The following is a 24,524-nucleotide window of genomic DNA, read 5'->3' on the forward strand; positions in this document are numbered from 1 at the left end:
CATAAAATTTCAATTTAAAAAACTAAAATTTGGGGGGCGCATGGGTGGCTCAGTGGGTTAAGCCTCTGCCTTTGGCTCAGGTCATAGAGTCCTGCATCAGGATCTCTGCTCAGCAAGGAACCTGCTTCCCCAGCCTCCCACCTGCTTCTCTGCCTACTTGTGACCCCCCTCTCTCTGTCAAATAAATAAATAAAATTTTTTAAAAAGTTAAAAAAAAATAAAATTTTGGAGCTGGTACTCTAACATAGAAATTGACAGAAAAGGATAAAAAGCCCCCTCCCCCCAAAAAAGCTCACGAGAACATGTATAAATAAATATGGTTAATGTAGCATTTCAGACTGTGAGTTAATCATAGAATCTTTAATGGTGCTAGGAAGATTGTGATATCAGTATTTAACTGAATATTGGATTTAAAAAAGAAATATAAATAAAATCAGAAAAGATCCAGAATAATATATAGCTTAAAATTTATTATTTGTAAGCATGCCATTAAAAATTGACATCATAATAAAGAAGATTGATAGACTTGTCTGCATACATTTAATACTTCTCTGTGGTGAACATCCTAACGTTAAAAGGCAAATGACAAATTAGGAGACAGTGTTTGCTATCTTTATTAGGTCCCAGGCAGTGTCTGATAAGATCAAGGTGTGCTTTATTCTAGTGAGTTTATGTACAGATCCTGGAGTCAGATTGCTTGGATTTGAATGTGAAACGGCCCACTTACCAGCTGTCTTAGGTCAGGTTTCCTAGAAGCCATGGCTGAGATGAAGATTTCTATACAATTGACTTATCAAAGATGTTCTCTTCAGTGAAATCTAAAGAAGGCAGGAAACAGGCTAAGACAGCGGGATAACCTAGTAAAGACAAGGGTTCAAATGAAGCTTTACCTCAGCCTGACCTCACTGGAAGATGTAGAGCAAACATGGTACCATGAAGTCTTCTGGCCTTGAAGCAAGCAGGCTGGGCCTCTGTATCCTCACTGCATCCGTCAGTCATTGTTCGTTGGCCATCCAAATACTTGGGACAAACTGAGGACTATTTTCCTGAGAAGGGTGCAACTCTGAGTTGTTAGCCACCAACCATCATGGCGGCTAGATGATGGCTGGATGCACTAGATGGACAAGGGGATTGGGAGATAGCACTAGCAGCATCTTCCAAAATAACTAAAATCAGTCATCCTGATTGAGTTTCTTAACTCTTTGAAGCTTTCATTTCCTCATTTACAATGAAAACATATCAATGCCATTGGGTTGTAGGAGTTATGGTAAGGAATAGTATGTCAGGAAAGAGTAACAAAAATACTCAAAAGTTAGCATTTAGTAGAGTTTTAGAAGTATAAATGTTCACTAATAGTAGAATGGGAAAACTGCAAAGACTGGCAAAGCATAAGTGAAGAAACAGAATTGTCCAAAATATCAGAATATTTTCTTTCACTGTAACTATAGAAATGCAAACTTAAAGCAAATAACTATTTATTTCTTATTTAAGAGACAAAATCAAAGATGATACTCAGTGTTAGCAAGGTGTCTGTGTGGGAATAGAGCAATCTCTTACATTCCTAGCAAGAGTATAAAATGATCGGGGTGCCTGGGTGGCTCAGTGGGTTAAAACCTCTGTCTTCGGCTCAGGTCATGAACCTGGTGTTTTGGTGTCCTGGGGTCCAGCCCTGCATCGGGCTCCCTGCTCAGCAAGGACCCTGTTTCCCCCCTCTCTCTGCCTACCTCTCTGCTTATTTGTGATCTCTGTCTGTCAAATAAATAAATAAAATCTTTAAAAAAAAAGTATAAAATGATCGATTATTTTCTGGAGGGTATATTGAAAATCTGTCTGAAGTTTTTAAATCATGTATACTTTCTTAAATGTGCATTCCCATTTCCAATAATTTATTTGCAGAGAATTTGGCATAGGAATTGGTAAATACTTAAAAATACAAAGAAGTGCATACGTAGTGTTATTCAAATATTGGAAAATTGGCACGAGCTGATAATTAAGAAGGGATAATAATGACAATGCAGTTACTATGAAGAGAAATGGTATAAAAATATACTTACTGATAAGAAATTAAGTCCAAATTTGAGTCAAAAACACAAATTAAAAAATTGTATCCTGGGGAGCCTGGGTGGCTCAGTTGGTTAAACAACTGCCTTCGGCTCAGGTCATGATCCTTGAGTCCCGGGATCGAGTCCCACATCGGGCTCCCAGCTCCATGGGGAGTCTGCTTCTCCCTTTGACCTTCTTCCCTCCCATGCTTTCTCACTCTCTCTCTCTCAGATAAATAAAATCTTTTAAAAAATTGTATTCTGATAATAAGACACAATTTCTAAAAACATTTGGAGGTAACATACACTAGTGGTGATTATCTTTGTGAGATGAATTATTTTTATCTTCTTTGTGCTTATTTGTAGCTTTCTGATCTTTCTGCAGTGAAGAAGTGACACGACAGTAACTCACAAGCTTCGGGCTTCTCAGGAACTCAAGCTGGTAGGTACAAAATGTGAGGGTGGCCTTCAGCCACAGTTTAGTTCTTTTTGATTTCCTGCTATTTCTGCCAAACCTAAATTTGTAAGCAAATGCTTGGACCATATTTAAAGATAGAATGAAGATCAGTTTCAAGCAAACAGATCTCTTCAACACACAGACACAAATCACTATGAACAATTAGTGCACATCTTTTTACCTAAGGAAGAAAAAGAAAATCTTTCCTGTAAGAGCGACTGGTGAGAGAACTACCTTAGGTTGTTGCTTTGAAACTTGATTCACACTCATTTGAGGAATCATTTCTTCAGTGTACTCATTTTATTCTGTCTTTAGGCTCATTGACTATTTGGGCAAGATAGCAAACTGTATCAATCAGAATTACAACAGAAAACAGATGGCACAAAGGGGTAAGTGAAGAGAGAACAAAGGGATAGTTTACAATGCTGTGCGCAGGGCTCAGAAAAGGCATGACATCAGGGCTCCCTAGCAATATCAGAGAGGTTGAAAGAATGAGAAGGAGGAGCTGTTGTTTGAACCTTGAGAAGCCAACTGAGAGATGCAGGGACTCGGTAGAACACAGGTCACCATACCAATCACATCCGGCTCCTGTCCTCCAAGGGCTGGCTCAGCACTTCAAGCAGCTTCCATGTCCCGGCACCTCCACACCAACAGAAGTGTCCACAATCCTCACAGCAGGGGCAGAGAAAAGAGAAGCCCCCACACCAGCTCTTCAGTGCAGCTAACTGGAGGTGATGGGTCATTTCTGTGTACGTCTCATTGGCTAAAGCAAGTCATGTGGTCTTGCCCAACCACAAGGGGCTGGGGAAGAATCCTTATATGCACCTGAAAGGAAAAGAGAACTAGAAACACTGGTGAAAAACACGGACAGAGAGTAACCCCTGTTCTTTTGTATTACGCTGCATTCCTTTGTATGAGAGACAAATTCTCACCCAACCTTGGGACATACTCTATGCTGTGCCGTGTCACAGTTGCCACTAACCACACAGTTGCCACTAACCACACACTGAATGTGACTTGAGATGTGCTGTGCAGGTAACATAAACCTCAGAGTTTTCAAAGACTTAGTATAAAAAGTAGAATGCAAGATAGCCTATTAATGGTTTTCATTATTGATTATATGTGGAATGGTAATGTTTTTGAAATACCAAGTCAAATAAAAATACATCATTATTTATTAATTTTATCTATTTTTATTTTTTAAATGTGCTTTCTAGAAAACGTTGTGGGTGTCTTGTGTTGTGGCTCGCACTATATTGCTATTGAACAGTGCTGTTCTAGAGAGTTCTCTTGGTTCCTAAGAGAGTTTCTAATAGGAAAAGATAGGGCACATGGGTGGCTCAGTGGGTGAAGCCTCTGCCTTCGGCTCAGGTCATGATCTCAGGGTTCTGGGATCCAGCCCCGCATCGGGCTCTCTGCTACGCAGGGAGCCTGCTTCCTCCTCTCTCTCTGCCTGCCTCTCTGCCTACTTGTGATCTCTGTCAAATAAATGAATAAAACCTTAAAAAAAAAAAAAGATAAAGAATTACCAATTTCTCTTAGAATTCTCCACAGGATGAATCATTACTTTAATTGCTCCTGTAGGCAAGCAGCTACACAAGCGTGAAGGTTTTCTTCTTTTATTTTAGTGTCTAATTTAAAATTCTTTATTAAAATTCAGGATCAGTCTTTTTTTTTTTTAACTCTCCTCCATAAAGGCAAAGCACAGGTGGCTTGTAGAGACCATTATTCCATGGAGAGTCTTTTTTATAAAACGTGTTTAAATGTCACTCAGTTCCATTAAAACAAAGGAGCCATTCAGTAAATGTGTTGCATTTTAGTTTTTTACCTTCTTGTAGAAACTCATTTCAAAGACTTTGACTGCTTTCTTATTAGGAAAGGGTACACAGAAAGTCATTAACTTTACCTTTTCCTGCATACTGAGAGCTGAAGTTGTAGGAAGTTCTTGAGATTTCTTGGAAATATGGTCTAACAGTAGCTATTTTTAAAAAAATATTTTATTTATTTATTTGACAGAGAGAGAGAGAGATCACAAGTAGGCAGAGAGGCAGGCAGAGAGAGAAGGGGGAAGCAGGCTCCCTGTTGGGCAGAGAGCCCCATGTGGGGCTCGATCCCAGGACCCTGAGATCATGACCTGAGCCGAAGGCAGAGGCCTAACCCACTGAGCCACCCAGGTGCCCCTAACAGTAGCTATTTGATGGCCTGTGCCAGAGATGCCCCCTTTGGCCCTTCAGTCCCCTCCCTTCCCATAGACCCAGCTCTTTGCCCTAGAGGCTGACCTGCAGCTCTGTACTACGAGGTCTGGAATGGAGATTTCTGGTAGAGACTAGAAGCAGGGAGTAGATCAGGGTCAGGGTATTTACTTACCTGCAAGGTAGCCTGGGGCTGTCTGTTTAGGGTTGAGTCAGAAAAGGGCATCATTCTAAACAAAAGAGTTCAATACGGAAATTAGAGTACTGACTGAGTACCACTGCTTTTTGTCATGATGGCAAGTTCCAGCACTGGCTCACTCTGCTCATCCTTGTGGGTCTAGGAGTGGTGACAACTTTGCTGCTCCTACCCTCAGATGGCTGCCCTAGCCCTCGTGATTCCCTAATACTCCCTTGAGTGCTCCTGAAGTAAGTGTGCCATCTGCATTCGACTGTGACCCGGACACCGTGCCCGCTGGCATCTGATGGGAGGGCTACCTCAAAACAGGGGCTGTTGAGTGTCCTGGCCAAAAATGAAGGACAGAGGAGCCGCAGTTTGAAGATATTTGCTTAAGTCTAGGAACATAAGACATATATTTCTGCCTGATATTTTGAAAAGCTCTTATAATGTCTTAGGACAACAAACCCTGTAATATGACTAAGATAAGAAAGAAAGGTATCAGGATGCATCTTATATGCTGTAGTTTTCTCTCTGGAAAAGAAATGTCAGTAATGGCACTACACATTAAGCTCTATACTCCACAACTGTTGGTCTTCTAAGAAGATACTCGCACTTCTTTTAGATGGGAACTTCAGAAACGTCCTTTGTTCCCCACTGGTACAATGAAGAGTTTAGACAGGATTATCTTACATATCCCTGTGCCCTAACATTCTGTAAGTCTGTGGTGTTTCAGTCAAATTTGAGAAATATGGCTTTGGGGCCTTCAGCTTGGTGGAGGCGAAAGTGCAGCTGCCTTCGGTTGTCCTGAATCTGGGTTTATCCGACACCAGCCCCTCCACCACGCCCCCTAAGCTCGACCCCAGTGAGATCCAAGTTGTGTACCTAAGGTGCACCGGTAGGGAAGTCTGTCCTGGTCCAGAAGATCGGCCCCCTGGATCTGTCTCCAAAAAAGGTTGGTGATGACAGCGACAAGGCAGCTGGTGATTTGAAGGGCCTGAGGACTGCAGTGAAACTGACCATTCAGAACACACAGGCGCAGACTGAAGTGGAACCTTCTGCCTCTGCCCTGATTACCAAAGCCCTCAAGGAACTGCCAAGAGACAGAAAGGAGCAAAAACACATTAAGCGCAGTGGAAATGTCACTGTCGATGAGATTGTCAACATTGCCTGACAGATGTGGCTCCGATCTTTAGCCAGAGAACTCTCTGAAACCCTTAAAGACATTCCGGGGACTGCCCAGTCCGTGAGCTGCAATGTGAAATCATAGATGATATCAATAGTGGTGTGGTACAATGCCCAGCTAGTTACAAACTACAAAGGAAAATATTTCAATAAGGGATCATTTGATAACTTAAAAAAAAAATCATGGAATAACATAGTGAAGTAAATGTGTGGACTTCTCTGAAGTAACGGGATGAATATTTTGCAAAACAAACTTCACCTTCCCACCTAAGAAATCAGACATAACTATTTTCGCTAAGCACCTTGTAAGAGTACATGGTCCTAATAGCACCAAGCTGGGTCAGAGGTCAATGAACAATGGCCCATGGACCAAATGCAACCTGCTGCCTGTTTTGTGAAGTTTTCTTGAAACACAAGCCATGCTGATTTGTTGATCTGTTGTCTATGTCTGTTTTCTCACTACCATAGCAGAGTTGAATTGTTGCAACAGAATTTTTATCAGTCCACAAAATCTAAAATGTTTACCATCTAGCCCTTTACAGAAAAAGTCTGCCAACCCCTGGCTAAAGATGTATAAGCAGCTGGGGCCCTGGGTGACTGAGTGGGTTAAAGCCTCTGCCTTCGGCTCCAGTCACGATCCCAGGGTCGAGCCCTGTGGGATCGAGCCCCACATCGGGGCCCCCTGCCTGCCTCTCTGCCTACTTGTGATCTGTCTGTCAAATAAATAAATAAAATCTTAAAAAAAAAAAAAAAAAAAGATGTGTAAGCAGCTGACATACCCCAGATCCTGATAGTGGGTGATTAAAGGTACAAATAAAGGTCACATTTTGAAAGTACCAGAATTAAGTGCTCACCTCTGCAGCACAATTAGTGAAAGCAGCAAAATTATAACACTTGGTATGTATGACGCTTAAAAGACAGTCTGGTAATCCGAGGATCTGAGCTCACTTCCATTCTTGACCAGCTTAATCTTGTGAGAGTTACCTAATTTTTCTTAATTGTAAAATCACATGAGAGAATACATGGAAGGCCTTAAATTTCCATCCGAAAGTAAAGAGTTATTAAATATTAATTTTGACACTGCAGAAAAGAAAAGTCTAGGTCTTTGAAGTTAGAAGGTTGGAAAATTCATCATATGGCCATAAAGCTTAACATGCAATGTTCAGTAAATTACTGAATAACCATCTTCCTCCCATTGCCCTCATAAAGCCACTCCTCAGGAAAAAAAAAAAAACACACACAACAACAACCTTGAATCTCATAGGCAGGTGACATACTGGGAACAATGCAGGGGAGTGAGAAGTCCAACAGAAGAATTTGGAATGAAGGCCTCCTAGCAACTGTGTGCACTAGGACTCTGGCAAGGAGGATACTGGGGTTTCATAGCTCTCAATCTATAAAAGCTTCTGCAGTTGGCTCCACGAAGAGGCTCTGCAATGGAACCTTCCAGCTATGCATTTACAGCGGACTTGAGTTCTGAATGAGGAACAGACGACCTGCCAGGAATACCTGTCAAAGGTCAAAGTTGGAGCAAAAGGGGTTTAGAGATGTCGTGCAAGGAAATCCTCAGGAACAGACTGAGGTTTAACAGGATCATCCTTCCGTTCTTATTTTCAGAACAATAGGGGATTTTTTTTTTTTTTTAAAGATCATTATAAAGAAAGCTAATTCTTCTCTTCTGGCAGCACAGGGTTTAAAGTCCAACAATTCACTCCTGTTTCTCTGCCTGAGCTGGAATTCAACAGATAAGAAGAGAGTCTTAATGATTAATCAGCCCAAACACTGCTCTGAGCAAGAAAGGGAATTTATTTTCATTTTACAGATGAAGAAACTGAGGCCCTGAGGGATCAAAATACCTATTTGGTCGTATAGTTCTTTTGTGCAGGGTGAAAATGAGTCCCTGAGTCTCTGATTTCTGCTCTACTCTTTTTTTTTTTTTTTTTTTTGTCTAAAGCAGCCTGCTTCTCCAGAACCCAGAACTTGGGTAGATGACACTGGTCAAGCCTCTGATCTACTGAATGATGTTGGAGGATCTCTCTGTGGCTTTGTTTTCTCCTCTGTAAAATGGTCAGAATGCCCAACTATCCTTCCTCATGAGGATGATGAAACTCAACTGTGATCAAAGACGTGACATTGCGATTCAGTGGATAGGGCAGATGCTTATTTCTCTCTATAAAATTCATTCCCTTCTCCCTGGTGAACCTCACTTTACTCCAGCAGCCGTACACCCAGTCACAGAGAGTAAGTCACGCTTAAACCATGGCAGCCAATGGTGGTCCCATCCCCTTTGCCAGTGATTGTGCTAGAGATTGTCATGTGACCCAGAACTGGTCCAGATGATAGACAAGAAAGCCTGGAGAAGGGTGTGGAAAACCTTAAGGAAGTTCTTTTCTACCTGATAAAAGACACAAGTGGTAACTTGAAAAGTTTAAGTGTTTGCAAAGGATGCTCTGGTATTACAGGGAGGACATAATGGGTGGAACAAAGATAAGTAGCATTTAGAAGCTCATTTTCTCAGCAAATATTCATGGTGGGCTCACCATGTGTTAGGCACCGAGAATACAGCAGAGAAAAAGCAGATCTAAATTCCTGTCCCATGAAGGTTACATTCTAGTGAGGGGAGACAAGATAAATGAGCACAGTATGTAGTATACAGGGGAGAAGTGTAAAAGAAACAGGAAAGCAGAAATGAGAACACAAATGATTAGGGACTGAAAGTTTTAGACAGGATGGTGACGGATGCCCTCAGGGAGAAAGTAGCTTTTGAATAAAAGCCTGAAGGAAGTGAGGGAGCGAGCCTGGGTGGAGTCTGCAGTTAGAATCACTCAGAGGGCACAGTGAGGTGGCTGGTGTGTTTGCGGTGGAGTAGGCAACATGGGGAGGGATAGAAAGTGTGATCAGTGGTATGGACGGAGCCTTTAAGCCACCATGGGTCTTTGTTTCTTACTCTGAGTCACAGTGGAATCCTCTTTGGAAGGTTTTGAACAGAGATGACTTGATCAGACCTCCATTTTAGCAGGATCATTCTGGCAGCTTTGTGCAAATAGACTGAAGAGGGACAAGGCAGAAACGAACCACTTAGGAGGAGGATATTTGATAATACAAGTGAGAGTCACTGGTTGTCTTGGCCAGAGTGTTAGTGGAAATATAAAAGGTTGTCCAGATTCTGAATAGATTTTGAAGATGGAATTGTCAGGACTTGTTAAAGGTCAGAGTGGGGTTTGAGGGAGTTGAGGACAACTGAGGTTTTGGGTTTTAGCCCCTGGCATAGTGGAGTTGTCATTTATTGAGGGGGGAAGACTGGGAAAGGTATGCTTTGGGAGCAACATCAGAAACTTGCTTTTCATCTTGTCTGAGATGCTGAAAATTAGTCATCAAAATGGATATGTCACCTATACAGTTGGATAACAAGTCCAATAAATTAGGCATTAATCAAATGAAAGGAACACCAGAAATGAGTCACAGGGAAGTATCTAACTTTTACATTGTGTCAAAAGGAGGGTGATTTCTTCAAGCCTGTTTCCTCATACTGAAATGGGAGTAACAGCCAATGTTGTGTAGGTTTAATAAGATAAAAGTACCTAGCACCGTGTTTTAAGCAACAAAAAGTGAGTAATATTCTTTCATTCTCCTGCCTAACCGTAATCTTCAAGAAATTAAGTCACATGACCTACTAGTTAATTTCCTTGGTCTAAGAATCAAAGAATACCTGAATATTTATGATGGGCTTGGTGACTTACAATTCCTTAGAGCCATCGCATGGTCCTGGGGTAAAGATCTAATTTCTATTTTATAGAGGAGGAAACAGATTCAGAAATAAAGTAACGTTCCCAAAGTTACACTACTAGTTCCACCTTCAAGATCAATTTTTCCATTATTTCCAACCTAACAATTACATTTTTAAGGAATTCTTAACTATCTTTACTCCTTTTTTAAGGTTTCATTTATTTGAGATTGAGCAGCAGCAGCAGCAGCAGCAGCAGAGGGAGAAGGAAAAGCAGGCTCCTCGCTGAGCAAGGAGCTTAATATGGGGCTTGATCCCAGGACCCTGGGATGATGACCTGGGCCACTGACCTACCCAGGTGCCCCTATTTTGTAAAAAAAAATTTTAAAGAGTGCCTGCCAGGGGTGCATGAGTGGCTCAGTTGTTAAATGTCTGCCTTTGGCTCAGGTCATGTCCCAGGGTTCTGGGATCTAGCCCCGCATCGGTCTCCCTGCTCAAGGCGGGAAGCCTTCTTCTTCTTCTCACACTCCCTCCTGCTTATGTTCCCTCTCTTGCTGACTCTCTCTTTCTGTCAAGTGAATAAATAAAATCTTAAAAAAAAAAAAAAAAAGGATGCCTGACACATAGTAGGATATACAAAGACCTAGGGTTCCTAGGATTGTAGGAAGGAATTCCTAGAAAGGAATGTGGGAAAAGAGGAATAAAGGCAGATTTTACATATCTCACCAACTGAGCCACACAGGTACCCTCAACTGTCTTTACTATTTACTAACACCAGTTCCAAAAAGTGACCATTTCCCTTCCACATTAACATATCATTTTTGGGAAAAGGTTCTCAAGATGTTTTTAGAGAACACAGGTCTGGAGGGGGAATTCTTACCTCTGCTAGCAACCAGTGCAGCAAGTAGGGATGTGTCATAATGAATGATGGTAACCGCCTGGGTTTCTGCCGATGGAATATAGCCATGTGACAAATTCCTGAGTGATCATCTGACATTTCCAGTCTTCAGTTGATCTAGAGTGACAGTATTAAAGTTTTTTTTAGCAATCTGCTGTTAATCAGAGAGATATTACTGAACTGTGATTTAATCTTTTGGTGTTAGGAGCCCAGCTCAAGGACAAATTTAATGTGAGAACAATGTTACCACAATGCTTGGACTTCAGTTTAATCCTGAGTCAGTCCTGAGATCCAGAGGGCTCTTGGAACTAATAGCTAGAATAGGAAGCGGTTGTTGAACCATGCATGACAGCTAAGTTGTGACTAAGAAGGTGACAGTTGTGTTTGGGTCCATATATGGACTTATTCACCTGCACTGAATTATGAAGCAGGTAAGAACATGGTGTTCTCTCTTTCCCTCCACGCTGTCCATGTGTCTATCTCTGAATCTTCCACAAATCTGCTTTACAAAGTGAACTTTATGAGTGTCTAAAACTCCAACTCATTATTAGTAAAATTAAACAGAACTAAGCAGTCTGGGAAAAAAAATACAACAAAGGATAGTTGAAGTCCTCCATGGACTATTCATATAAGTCGACCAGAAAGAACGAAATCCTTAATGATGAACAGGCACAGAGAACATGAGCCAACAATTCACGGAAATAAAACATGCCTCATAAGCTCACGGAATGTGTGAAGACTCACTAGTAATCAACCACAGAGACTTCAACTGAAAGAAACAACATCATTTTTCACCTATCAAATTAGCAGGTTTGAAAGTGGTATTCAGTGTCCCTGTAGGATGAAACTGGGATTCCATACGGTGTTGGTGGCTGTATAAATGGCAAAAATTTTCCAGGAAATGATTTGGTGACACGCAACAGCAGCACTAACCATGGGTGTGTGCTGAGATCCTATCGTTCTTTTTGTGCTTTTTTTTTTAAAGCTTTTATTCAAATTCCAATTAGTTAACATACAGTATAATAGTAGTTTCAGGTGTACGATATAAAGATTCACTTTCATACATCACCCAGTGCTCATGGCAGCAAGTGCCCCTCCTTAGTCCCCATCATGTATTTCACCCATCCCCCACCCACCTTCCCTCTGGTAACCATCTTTGTTCTCTACGGTTAAGAGTCTCTTTCTCGGTTTGCCTTGCTCTCTCACCCTTTTTTTTCCCTTTGCTCAATTTGTTTTGTTTCTTAAATTCCACATTTGACTAAAATCAAACAGTATTTATCTTCCTCTTAGTTTTATTCTTATACTTATTTCACTTAGCATAATACTCTTTAGCTCCAACCATGTCACTGAAAATGGCAAGATTTATCCTTTTTGATAGCTCAGTACTATTCCATGAATTTCGTTGATTGTTTCCTTTGCAGAAGCTTTTTCTTTGGATGAAGTCCCAATAGTCTGTTTTTGCATTTGTTTCCCTTGACTCAAAAGACATTATCTAGAAAGAAGTTACTATGGCTGACATCAAAGAGGTACTGCCTGTGGTCTCCTCTAGGATTTTGATGGTATCCTATCTCAAATTTAGGTCTTTCATCCATTTTTAATTTATGTTTGTATATGGTGTAAGAACATGGTCCAATTTCATTCTTCTGCAATTTTGCTGTCCAGTTTTTCCAACACCACTTGTTGAAGAGACTGTCTTTTCCTCATTGGATATTTTTTCCTGCTTTGTTATAAATTAATTGAGCATATGGTTGGAGATTCATTTCCAGGTTTTCTAGTCTGTTCCAATGATCTATATGTCTATCTTTGTGCCAATACTATACTATTCTGATAACCACAACTTTGTAATATAACTTGAAGTTCAGAATTGTGATGCCTCTAGCTTTGTTTTTCTTTTCAAAAGAAAAGAATGGAAGTATAATAGAATTGGTTACTGGGGGTCTTTGCGGTTCCATACAAATTTTAGGATTGTTTGTTCTAACTCTGTGAGAAATACTGTTGGTATTTTGATGGGGATTGCATTAAATGTGTAAATTGCTTTGGGTGGTATAGATATTTTAACAATATTTGTTCTTCCAATCTATGAGCATGGAATGTCTTTACATTTCTTTGTGTCATCTTCAATTTCTTTCATGAGTGGTCTATAGTTTTCAGGGTACAGGTCTTTCATTTCTTTGGTTAGGTTATTTCCAGGGTATCCTGTTTTTGGTGCAATTGTAAATGAGATTGATGTCTTAATTTCTCTTTCTGCTGCTTCATTCTTGGTGTATAGGAATGCAACGGATTTCTGTACATTGATTTTGTATGCTGAAATTTTACTCAACTTTTTTTACTCTTTCCATGAATACCTTAAGACATAAGGGAAAAGATTTTCATTTAGTTTATAAAGCAAAGTTTAAAAAAAACTAATATCCATCAACAAATGTTTAAATTATGTTTAGCCACACGGTATACTCCATGTGATCATGGGATGACTAAGAAGACTTAAATAATGTAGAAAAGATGTTAAGTAAAGATAAGAAACAGGACTTACACAAGATTGTCTGACTTATATGAAAAATGCATCCATAGAAAAATGTATTTCATCATATTTCCTGTTACTATTTACAGTCGCTGATATTTAGCAGGTATAATTCCAGGCAATTGCTCAAGCATCCCCATGTGCCAGACCCTGAACTTTTTATAGAGCATTCTACGGATATCCTCTTTTAAACAGTAAATATAGATGAGATTATATCTTTTTTCCTAACCTTTACCACTAAAGCTTTTATTTTTTAGCACAGACCACTCCAAGTGGGATGTTCCCAACCTTAAAACAGACGTTTATGGAAGTATATTTTACGTATCATAGAATTTATCCATTTTGAGTATATAATTCAGTGATTCCTAGGAACCTTACTGAGTGGCGCAATCATCACCATAACCCAGTTTTAGAACAGTTTTATTCCCACAATAAGAGTCCTCTTGCTCATTTATATTTAATCTTCAGTCCCACTTCCAGCCCCAGGCAACTATTAATCTACTTTCTATCTCTATAAATTTGCCTTTTTTGGATATTTCATATGAATGGAGTCATATAACATGTAGTCCTTTGGCCTTTTGTATCTGACTTCTTTCACTTAGCAAAATGTTTTGGAGTTTCATCCATGCCATAGGCTAAATAAATTGCTAAATAAATTTTCCATTGTGCAGATACAGCCCCTTTTGTCTATTCATGCACCATATTGAGGACATTTATTTTGCTTCCCAACTTGGGGATGTTATGAATATACCCATTTTTAAAAGATTTTTTTAATTATTTTATTTATTTGACAGAGATCACAAGCAGGCAGAGAGGCAGGCAGAGAGAGAGGAGGAAGCAGGCTCCCTGATGAGCAGAGAGCCTGATGCGGGGTTCGATCCCAGGACCCTGAGATCATGACCTGCACCAAAAGCAGAGGTTTAACCCACTGAGCCACCCAGGCGCCCCTGAAGATACCCATTTTTCAGATGAAGAAACTGACTCCTACAGACTCAGTAACTCCCCCTAAGATTGCACAGCTACTCAATGTCAGAGCCAAGGTTTGCCTGCAAGCTTACCCAACTCCAGAGCCCAACCACTCAGTTGATTGCTGGACAATAAAATCAGGTGATTGTATCCTATCTCACATTTTTCAATCAGGTGATTGATGCTTTCCCTTTACATTTTTGTTTCTCTGTGTTCTACAACTCATGTTTTGTCACTTAAAACTTTGAAAGAAGTCTTTAAATACCTTTAAACTGTGAGCAATGAAACGGTGACATGCTGTCTCTTCAGGAAGCAAGTGTAATTTAGAGACAGGACATTAGCTTTATTCCTTCAGTAAAACTGTCCAATTTCAGTCCTCAACAAAAGGTCAACCAAAGATGGAACCATGGCAGCAGGCTACCCAGAAATGCTTTGGAAGTTCATCTCCAGCCCCCACGGAAGCTTCCTGGATTCCACATGCTCACCACCACTGGAGTTGCTGTTTCAAGCTGACTACTGATGATGGGGCCATAAGCCAGCTGAGCGACAGTAGTAAAATGCCCCTCAATGAAAATATTTTCTAACCAATTGGTTCTTTCTGAAGTCAGACAGTAGTTGAATAAATCCTGATATTTTTACAGGCCCTTTTGTCTTTTAATGCTTCAACATGTTTTACAGGCTACCTGTATGCCTTTTATGTCCCAAAGATACACATTTTAATTAAATACATGAAAATACATAAAATACATGAAAAGGTTCTTGACATCACTCATCAGCTGGGAAATGCAAACCAAAACCATAACTAGGTATCACCTCACACCTGTCAGAATGGCTGTCATCAAAAAAGACAAGAAATAAAAGTGTTGGCAAAGATGTGGAGAAAAGGGAACCCTGGCACACTGGTGGTAGGAATGGAAACTGGTGCAGCCACTATGGGAAACAGTACAGAAGGTCCTCAACGTATTAAAAATAGAACTACGCTATAATCCAGCAATCCCATTTCTGGGTGATGAAGATCACCATCTTATGTGCGCTCCCATGTTCATTGCAGCATTATTCATGATAGCTAAGATAATGGAAACAATTTAAGTGCCCACAACAGATAAATGGATAAGGATGTTTTAGTTACATAATAAGCCCACAGTGGGATAGTATTTAGCCATGAGAAAGAAGGAAATTCTGCCATTTGTGACAGCTTGGATAAACTTTGAGACCATCAGGTTAAGTGAAGTAAGAAAGAGAAAAACTGTATGATATCACTTATATGTGGAAACTCATTTTAGGCCAACTCAGAGGAACAGAAAGTAAAGTTGTGGTTACCAGGGGCTGGGAAGATGACAGACATGGGGAGATAGTGGTCAAAGGGTACAAAATTCCAGTTATGAGATTAATAAATTCTGGGGATCTAATGTCCAACATGGTGATTTTAGCTAATAATACTGTATTGTACACTTGAATGTTGCTAAGAGAGGATCTTAAAAGTTCTAACCACAATAAAAAATGGTAATTATGGGACATGATGGAAATGTTAGCTAATGCAATGGTGGTAATCATTTTGTGGTATATTAATGTATCAAATAAACACGTCATATACCTTAAATTCCCTATATGTCAATTATAATCTCAAAAACATTGGGGCAGAGGAAGAAAATACAGATTATTAGGATATGGCAGCCAGCTTCCAAGATGACCCCCGCTTCCAGATATTCATACCTTGAATCGTCCCTCACCACTTTATACCAGAATGGGTCTTGTGTGTACAACAAAATGTGCAAAAGTGACACGTAACTGCAGAGACTAGCAGAGACTTTGCTGCTTCTGCCTTAGCATCTCCCTTATACTCCCTCTCTCATCACTGGTTCTGAAGGAAGCCATGTCATAGTCAGCTTTATGGAGAAGCTTGTGTGGTGAAAATCTAAAGACTCTTGCCAACAGGCATAGGACGGAGACTTGGAAGAGATCCCCCGAACCCCAATTCAGTTTTCAGAGACTGCGGCCCTCGCTGCCATGTTTACCACAACCTCTGTGGAGATCCTGAGTTAGTTCCAACCAGCTCAGTGCCTCCACATTCCCGGCCCTCAAAAACTGCCAAAGATTATTAATGCTTATAGTTTCTAGAGCTAAATTTAGGGGAAATTTGTTATTTATCAATGCGTAACTAATACCTAGCGGAAATCAGCCCAGCATTTCACACCCCAGAAATTACTGCTAACATCTTGGTATGTAATCTTTGTCTCTCTTTTTCTGTATTTTATTAATAGTTATAAAATGTGAATAGAAGCTTGTGTGGAAAACATTATGGCATTTCTTCAAAAAATTAAATAGAATTACCATATGATTCGACAATTCCTCTTCTAGGTATATACCCAAAGGAATTAAAATCAGGGATTCAAATGGTTATCTGTAGATCCATGTTCATAGAAGCCTTATTCACAATAGCTAAAAGTGGAAACAGCCCAAGTGTTCAAAGATGGAAGAATGGATCAACAAAATGTAGACTACATATACAATGGAGAATTACTCAGACTTAAGAAGGAAAGAGATTCTGATCTCCATCTGCATTATAACACAAATGAAACTTGAAGACCTTATGCTAAATGAAATAATCCAAATGCAAAAAAACAAATACTGCATGATTCTACTTCTACAAGGTATCTAAAATAGTCAACTTCCTAGGGACAGAAGTGGAAAAATGGTTACCAGAAACTGAGGGAGGAGGTGAAGGGGAGTCATTGTTTAAGTGGGTACAGAGTTTGGGATGATGTAAAATTTCTGGAGGTGAATATTGGTGATGGTTGCACAAAAATGTGAATTTATTTAATGTCATTGATTGTACACTTAAAAAATGGCTAAAATGGTAGATTTTATGCCATGAATATACAATGAAAGTATATTAACATAAAATGATATCAATTTATAACATACCTTTATGGAGTTTCCTCAAAAAGCAGAAAATAGAACTACTCAACAATCCAGCAATCATGCTATTGGGTATTTACCTAAAGCGCACAAAAATACTAATTCAAAGGAATACAGGCACCTCAATGTTTATAGCAACATTATCTACAATAGCTACAATAGCCAAACTATACAAAGAGCCTTAGTGCCCATCACCTGATAAGATAAAGAAGATGTGAGATAGATAAATAAATAGATAGATATTACAATGGAATATAAGCAATAAAAAATAATCAAATCTTGCATTTGCAATAGCATGGGTGGACCTAGAAGATATTAGGCTAAGCGAAAGAAGGCAGAGAAAGTTAAATACCAAATAATTTAACTCATATGTGGAATTTAAGAAACAAAACAAATGAGCAAAGGGAAAGAAAGAGAGAGGCAAACGAAGAAACAGACTCCTGTTACCAGAGGGATGGTGGATGGAGGATGGGTGAAATAGCCGATGGGGATTAGGGAGCACACTTGTGATGAACACCGGGTGATGTATGAAAGTGATAAATCACTGTATTGTATACCTGAAACTAATATAGCACTGTATGTTACCCAACTAAATTAAATAGAAACTGAAACTTAAAAAAACTTTAGAAAATCATCATCAACCTTTCTATTCAATATCATGGCAATCCTTCCATGTCAAGTAGACTACATTCTTCTTCTTCTTTTTTTTTTTTTTAAGATTTTATTTATTTATTTATTTATTTGTCAGAGAGAGAGAGAGAGCGCGCGCGCGTGTGCACAAGCAGGCAGAGTGGCAGGCAGAGGTGGAAAGAGAAGCCGGCTCCTTGCCGAGCAAGGAGCCGGATATGGGACTTGATCCCAGGACCCTGGGATCATGACGTGAGCCAAAGGTAGCGGCCTAAGCAACTGAGCCACCCAACTGTCCCTAGCATACATTATTCTTAATGCCTGGATAGGAATGCATTTGATGGACATATTCTCACTTGGTTTTGAGGAAGTCATAGAACTTTGATTTACAGACCCACTGACTTCTCCAATTATGTCTTTTAGTGTGGTTGCTTGTATAAGGGCCTGCTTAGCCAGAGCGAGCCATTTTGTTGTTTATGCAGTAAACTTAGATTGACCTTGCCCTCCCCCCCCCCCCGAGAAACTTACTTAGAAACAAGTCTGGGAAACCAGAAAAATATGACTGACCAGCCCCTGATAACAGAGCCCATATATCAGGAAGTGTCAGGTCAGGGGGAGGTAACAGAGCCCAGAATACAAGGATGACCCAAGCCAGGTGGAGACATCTAATCAGGAAAGCACCTCCCTAACCACCCAAGAATGTGGGCCCTGCCTTTTAGGTTCCAATTCTGACCAGACTGATAGGCTAGTTCAAATAACTACTATAGGGTGAATTGTAATTCAATTGGCCACCTGTGTGTGGCCAGGCTCAACCACATGGCCTTTACTCTATAAAAGTTAGTCTGTGAGGCTGGGAGGGGTCTCCTCTTTGCAAGAGACGGCCCTGGCCGGTCAGTTTGATTCTCCATGCTTGTCGCGAAATAAAGCTTTGCTTGACCTTTGCTTTGTATCAGTCTCGCTCCTTTGACCATGGACCCAACAGCTTGTCCCTGTCTCTGTCCCTATCTCTGTCTCTCAGGTTTTTTACTGCAGACTTTGAGTTTCTCTCTCTAAAAGGTCAGGCGTTGGGTGCCTGGGTGGCTCAGTGGACTAAGCCACTGCCTTTGGCTCAGGTCATGATCTCAGGGTCCTGGGATCGAGTCCCACATCGTGCTCTCTGCTCAGCAGAGAGCCTGCCTCCTCCTCTCTCTCTCTCTGCCTGCCTCTCTGCCTACTTGTGATCTTTCTCTGTCAAATATATAAATTCTTAAAATAAATAAATAAATAAAAATTAAAAAAAGTAAAAGGTCAGGCGTTGCTCAATAAATAAATAACCAAATAAATAAAGTGGGGGATGGGAGGACTCATTTAAATTCTCTTTCTCACAGATTTGTTCTTTCTTGCCTTGCTTCCTGCATCCCTCATCTAAAACGTATTGTGAAACAGAAGCCCATAAACCATGAGAAGGCATTAAATAAATCTATTTGTTATCTAGTTGTTTCTTTAGTCTTCTTTTTATTATAGGATGGTTGCTCAACTTTATCCGTGTTAGCAAATTTCCCTTATTGATAATTTTATCCCCTTCTCTGGCTAATTGAGACGCTTTCATTTATTTCTCCTTAATTAGCTTGGGATTTTCTTGCCAATAAAGTGCGCCCTGCTGCTGTTCAGAATCTTACCACACTTGTAAGGCTTATTCGGAGCACAATCTTTCTGTGCTGACATGTGATTATGGGTTAGAAGGAAGACACGCTAATGGACTCCCGAGAGACCTGGACGACAGAGGCACCCTGGCAGGACGACCGGCTGCGAGCTCTGCTGAGCAGCGGGAGGGGAACAGGTTCGCGACTGCACGTTGAAAGCTGCTCCTATCCGCAGAGAAGAGCTTTCAAAGAGATTTTTCTGAAACTTCGTTTTGGGTTTGTGAATGTGCTCTACGGGAAGGTGACCACATGTTTGGGGCTGTGCCTCCCGGGAGGCGCAACTTTCCAACACACCTCATTTTGCAGGTTCAGAAATCTGATTTTATCAGAGGTGTGTAACATGACTTGTTCACCTTCTGAACTTGTAGAAGCCTGGTTTGACAGAAAGAAAGAGAGAGAGAGAGAGAGAGGGAGGGAGGCAGGGAGGGAGGGAGGGAAGGAGTGAGGACGGAAGAAGGAGAAAAGAAAGGAAAGGATAATAAAAAGTCAACCTGAGAATTTCCACCGAACAGTACCTATCAGGTGGGCCAAGTCAATATTTTCCTTTCTCAATAGGGAACTTTTGCCCCCTCCTGAGTTCAGATTTTGGGTTTTGGTGTCAGACCACCAAAGGTACAATAGTTCGTGATGTTGGGGAAGCTACCTGAACCTCAATTTCCTCCATCAAGTGGAAAACAAGTAACTATATTGTAAGACTGTGAGGAATAGGTATAAAACAGTACATAAAACACCTAGCACAGTTACTAGTCGTGTTCACAGTAAGCTCCTCATCCCTTTTTCCTCCTCCTAGGTGGCAGGAAGGAATTTATAATCAAGTCATAAACCCCCAGGGCACCCACTCAACAAGCTGGCCCACTGTTGCCTGGACAGTTGGGCAGATGTGTGGGCCTGTACTGTGGTAAGTACAGAGGAGGACACACACGACTCGGCACAGTGCCTGCCCTCCGAAGACACGTGCTCGCTCACACACACACACACACACACACACACACAGAACCCGTGTTCATCAAGATTAAAGTCTTACCGGAGTGTGAATCCTGGGCCTCTGACAGCCTGTCGGGAAGTGACTGCACTTTCCCCGACCGCTGGCAGGCATTGTAGGTAGACAGAAAAAATCTCTTACATTTACATATACATTATATGCATATATATATGCACATATGCATATATATATTAAGGCCTTATTTATTCATATATAAAGTTTTAAGGAAAACTTTATAGCATATAGTTTAAGGAAAAAAGAGTAAAATTCAAATAGAAGCTTCTCCATTTGTACTTTTGGCCTTAATAAAGAAAACAGAAAAGAAAAAGTAAAGAAAACAGATGAATGAGAAAAGCTACCATGGGGGGATAGGAAGTTTATTGATAAAAATGATGGGGGTGATCTCTTCTTTTGGGGGGTATCTGGGGTGGGAACACTGGCCCTCAGCATATGAATTGTAAGGCGTGTGTAATGAGTATAAACAAGGGGTTTTTTGCTTTATGGAATCTTTTTAAAAAGTATTTATTTATTTTAGTAATCTTTACACCCAATGTGGGGCTTGAACTCATGACCCTGAGATCCAGAGTTGCATACTCCCCCAGCAGAGCTAGCCAGGAGTGCCACTTGATGAAATCTCAAAGTAGCTGAGCACGCGCTCAGTTAGCTAGCTGCCTCCCGGTCTCAGCATCAGCCTTGCTGCTCCCTGAACGACTTCTATGATTCACATGGGTTCTGGTTAGCTTAGAGATGGTATCTCTTGCTGACTGATCTGTATCCCAGGAATATTTCTGTTTGTCCTGAGGCCTGTACCCCGATATGAATGGCCAAGGAGGCAGACCATACTGTCCGCCGAGGTATTTTGGTTGAGGGATTTGGTGTTCTTAGATCTAAATTCACTGCTCTTAAGCAGTGCTCATGTTCGCTATGTGTTATACGGTATCACCACTTAATTTTCTGCCCGATCTCCTAAAAGCATTTGAGGTTTTCATCCTAGCTTTAGAGTAAGCAAAGCCTTTAGAGTTTAGCTGAATCCTACCTCTCTAGGTAGCCCCATCAGTAACAAAATTCCTACCCTAGTAACAATTGATAGATGATATTCCCTAAGGAATGTCCCAAGGTCTCTGTGACTTTGTCGGGCCTGTCCCGGTAGAATGCTTCTCCTGCCTTTGTTTTCAACCTGACCAATCTCTACTGCTCCCTCGGGTCTCTGTGAGGCTTTCCTCCCTGAGTCTGCCCTGCCCCCTCCCTAGAATTAGTCAAACCTCCCTCGGAAGAGCTTGTCTCTCCTCCAAGCACAGTGTGTTTATTGGAAAACAAATATGCCACAACCATTTCAGAAGTTCCTTAAAGGCAAAAACCAGGTGGTCTCTGGTTTTTGTAGGATCCTTTGTGGCACTGAATCCTTTCTCAAGCATCTGCTATGTATGGAGTCTCCAAAGATAACAGGTGATGAGTTTCCTTATCTCGGACCAGGTCCGGGTGCAAGGCCAGTGAGCAGAATCTCTCTGGGTTCTCAACCTGTTCCAACACAGCCCTTTGTCACTGCTGATGGGGCACTTCTGATGATACACCTCACTGCACTGGGGCCCCTGACATCCTCTGCTAGGGGAAGGCAGACAAAGCAGAAAATCTGCTCTTTAGTCTTTATGCTTTCTTTTCTTTGATACCGAAGAATTGGCAGGAGCAGGTCTGACCTTCCGATGTTAGACTTGGGGGAGCCTCCTGCATCTACTTAGTACCAAACACTCTTTTATCTGGCTGTTGCCCAAGCTGTTCTTGCCCAGGTGCACATAACCACTTAGGTGGGTGGCCACCCCTGGTGATTTTAAGTTATAGGAGAGTAGAAATATGTGAATCTTGTTGCTCCAGGAAATCCAGTTATCCTTCTAGTTCTAAAATAAAATCTAGCGGATGTTTGTTAGAGACTCCATAATTCGTTCTTCAAAGGAAGGAAGAAAGATTAAATGTTATTTACATACCTACAACTGGGATAGGCAGACATTTGGGCTTTGGGATAAGCAGTGGTCTGGGGAATTTTGAAGGAGAGACAATCAAGGAAATTGCAACTCTTTCAGCTCAAACGGAAGCATCAATTAGAGAAGAAACCAGAAATGGAGAGAATGTCTATTGTCTAATTCAAGGCTGATGGACTTCCTAAGTGTTTTAGACTAGAACAAGCCCACATTTGGAAAGTGCTCTGAGCTCTTTAAATAGTAGTTCAGATATATTAGATATAATCAAATATGTAGTCACTTAAGGATGTTAAAACCTTTTTTTCTCTCTCAAAATTCTCTGTGTTAGGTTTTTAAAATACAAGTGATGGCAGGGTCCTTGCAAAAGGATTGCCATTCCTTTCTCTCTGTAATGGTCTGTAAAAGTTCTGCATCTAAATAAAATTATGTGCAAGCTTAACACTTTGCCCAGCTTAGATTCTGGCTATGTTGGAATATTTGAACCCAATACCCCGTAAGAGATGGCTGCAGTTCTCCTGTTCACTTCCTACTGTGGATATTTTCCCCTGTTTTGAAATCAGAAAAAGGAAATCCAATCCTGAGGGTTCCATTCCTGGCATATTTATGCCCCAGGCAGATTGAGGGTGTAAAATAGACTTTTCACAAATGAAGAGACAACACGCTTTTCAGCCCAGGACAGGAAACTTCAGCTGTTGCCAAGACAACTGTAGGATTCTGGCTCCTGGACTGGCTGCCTGAGGAGTATCTCAGAGCCCCAGCCTCCTGGGCTGTCACTCACTGTCAGACCAAATGCAAAAGCCTTGGTAGTGAATTCACAGTGAGAATAGAGAATTACTCTATAGGCTTTCCAGAAACAATGAGACCATCTCGGAGTCTCCCAGGAACAAAGTATATACATCATATTCTTCAAAAGTTAGTAACTGAATGATATGATAGTGGCAGGTACATGCCATTATACATTTGTCAAAATTCATAAATTAATGTATGACAACCCTAATGTAATCTATGGGGCTCGGGTTGTTAGGAGGTGACAGTGAATGCTCGTTAGTCGTAGTGTGTGTACCTCTCTGGTGAGGACACTGATAATGGCTGTATGTTGTGGCGGGAGAGCAAGGGTATACGGGAACTCTTTGTACTTTCTGCTCAATTTTGCTGTGAACCTAAAACTGCTTCAAATAATAACATTATATATGAATAAACAAACAAATACATAAGTGGAATCACTGGGGGTGGGTGGGAGGGACAAATCTGAAAGGCTCAAAGTGGGACTGCAGAATCAGTCTGTGCTTCAGCACAGAAACCCAATGGGTATGAAAGACCCAAAGAACACTCTGCTGCCTATAAGAACATCACGCTGCTCTCTGAGTGGGAAAATAATTTGGTTCACGTGGGCTGGGAAACTAGTCACCCTGGGATTAGACCGTGTTTCTTGTTTATACTCATGGCTGCAATGTAGAAACATGCTGAGATTTGTAAAGGTTCCAAAGGAGAGAATATGGCCTTAAGAAAGGTGATGTTTTATATAATGGCCTAATTAATGCTGATATCTCTCCATCTCGGCCCCCTGCCTTGAGCCAGGAAACCTTACTCCCTTACTCCCCCATGTCTATCCAGGGCCCAGACACTAGGGACTATTGTGTAACCTCTCGAGGTGCATCTGTATTTCTGCTGTTTGCTGTGGGCCCCTTTCTTCTCTTTCCCAGTCCCTCGTAGTAGTTTTTGTTGCAGCTACTACAGTCACCCTTGCAAAGAAAGTGGGGTGTGTAGTGCCAGGGAGTGGAGGAGATGGGTGTCAAAGTGAAGATGATGGGTTTCCCCCACCCCAAGAAAACAATCTTTGGGACTAATCCCAAACCTGGGATCAAGGTTCACACCCACACCTTGCCACCCTGGGGAACTTTTTCCCACCCAAGTGGACCAGTCCAATCCAATGTCTGTGATTTTGACCTTGACAGGCCAAAAATATGACATTGGTATGAAAGTATGTACATGTTGAAAAGAGAAGAGCAATTAAGAGGCTGGGCTCTGGAGTCAGACCAGCAGGGGTTGAAGTTCTGTTCTATCACTTACAGCTAGATGGCCTTGGGCAAATTCCTTAACTTCTTGTCCCTCAGGTTCTTCATCTGTAAAATGAGGGTAATAATAGCACTCACCTCATTGTGACAACTGAATGATGTCACCCAT

General features: G+C 41.0%; 1 long non-coding RNA gene across 5 annotated transcripts in view; it reads right to left on the reverse strand.

Moving 5' to 3' along the window:
* Positions 1 to 443: 443 nt before the first annotated feature.
* The window catches only part of LOC132027773 (uncharacterized), a 121,316-nt gene continuing 97,235 nt past the window's right edge, over positions 444 to 24,524 (reverse strand). Inside the window, exons 3-7 of one of the 5 annotated variants that reach the window (XR_009407201.1) lie at positions 10,656 to 10,790; positions 5,752 to 5,959; positions 4,867 to 4,921; positions 3,072 to 3,324; positions 444 to 857 (exon numbers count right to left, since the gene is read on the reverse strand). This is a non-coding gene — a long non-coding RNA (uncharacterized LOC132027773). The other 4 variants (XR_009407198.1, XR_009407202.1, XR_009407199.1 and 1 more) reach the window with 4 other exon arrangements.

This window comes from Mustela nigripes, chromosome 12 (assembly GCF_022355385.1).
Source record: "Mustela nigripes isolate SB6536 chromosome 12, MUSNIG.SB6536, whole genome shotgun sequence".
In the NCBI taxonomy this organism is placed as follows: Eukaryota; Metazoa; Chordata; class Mammalia; order Carnivora; family Mustelidae; genus Mustela; species Mustela nigripes.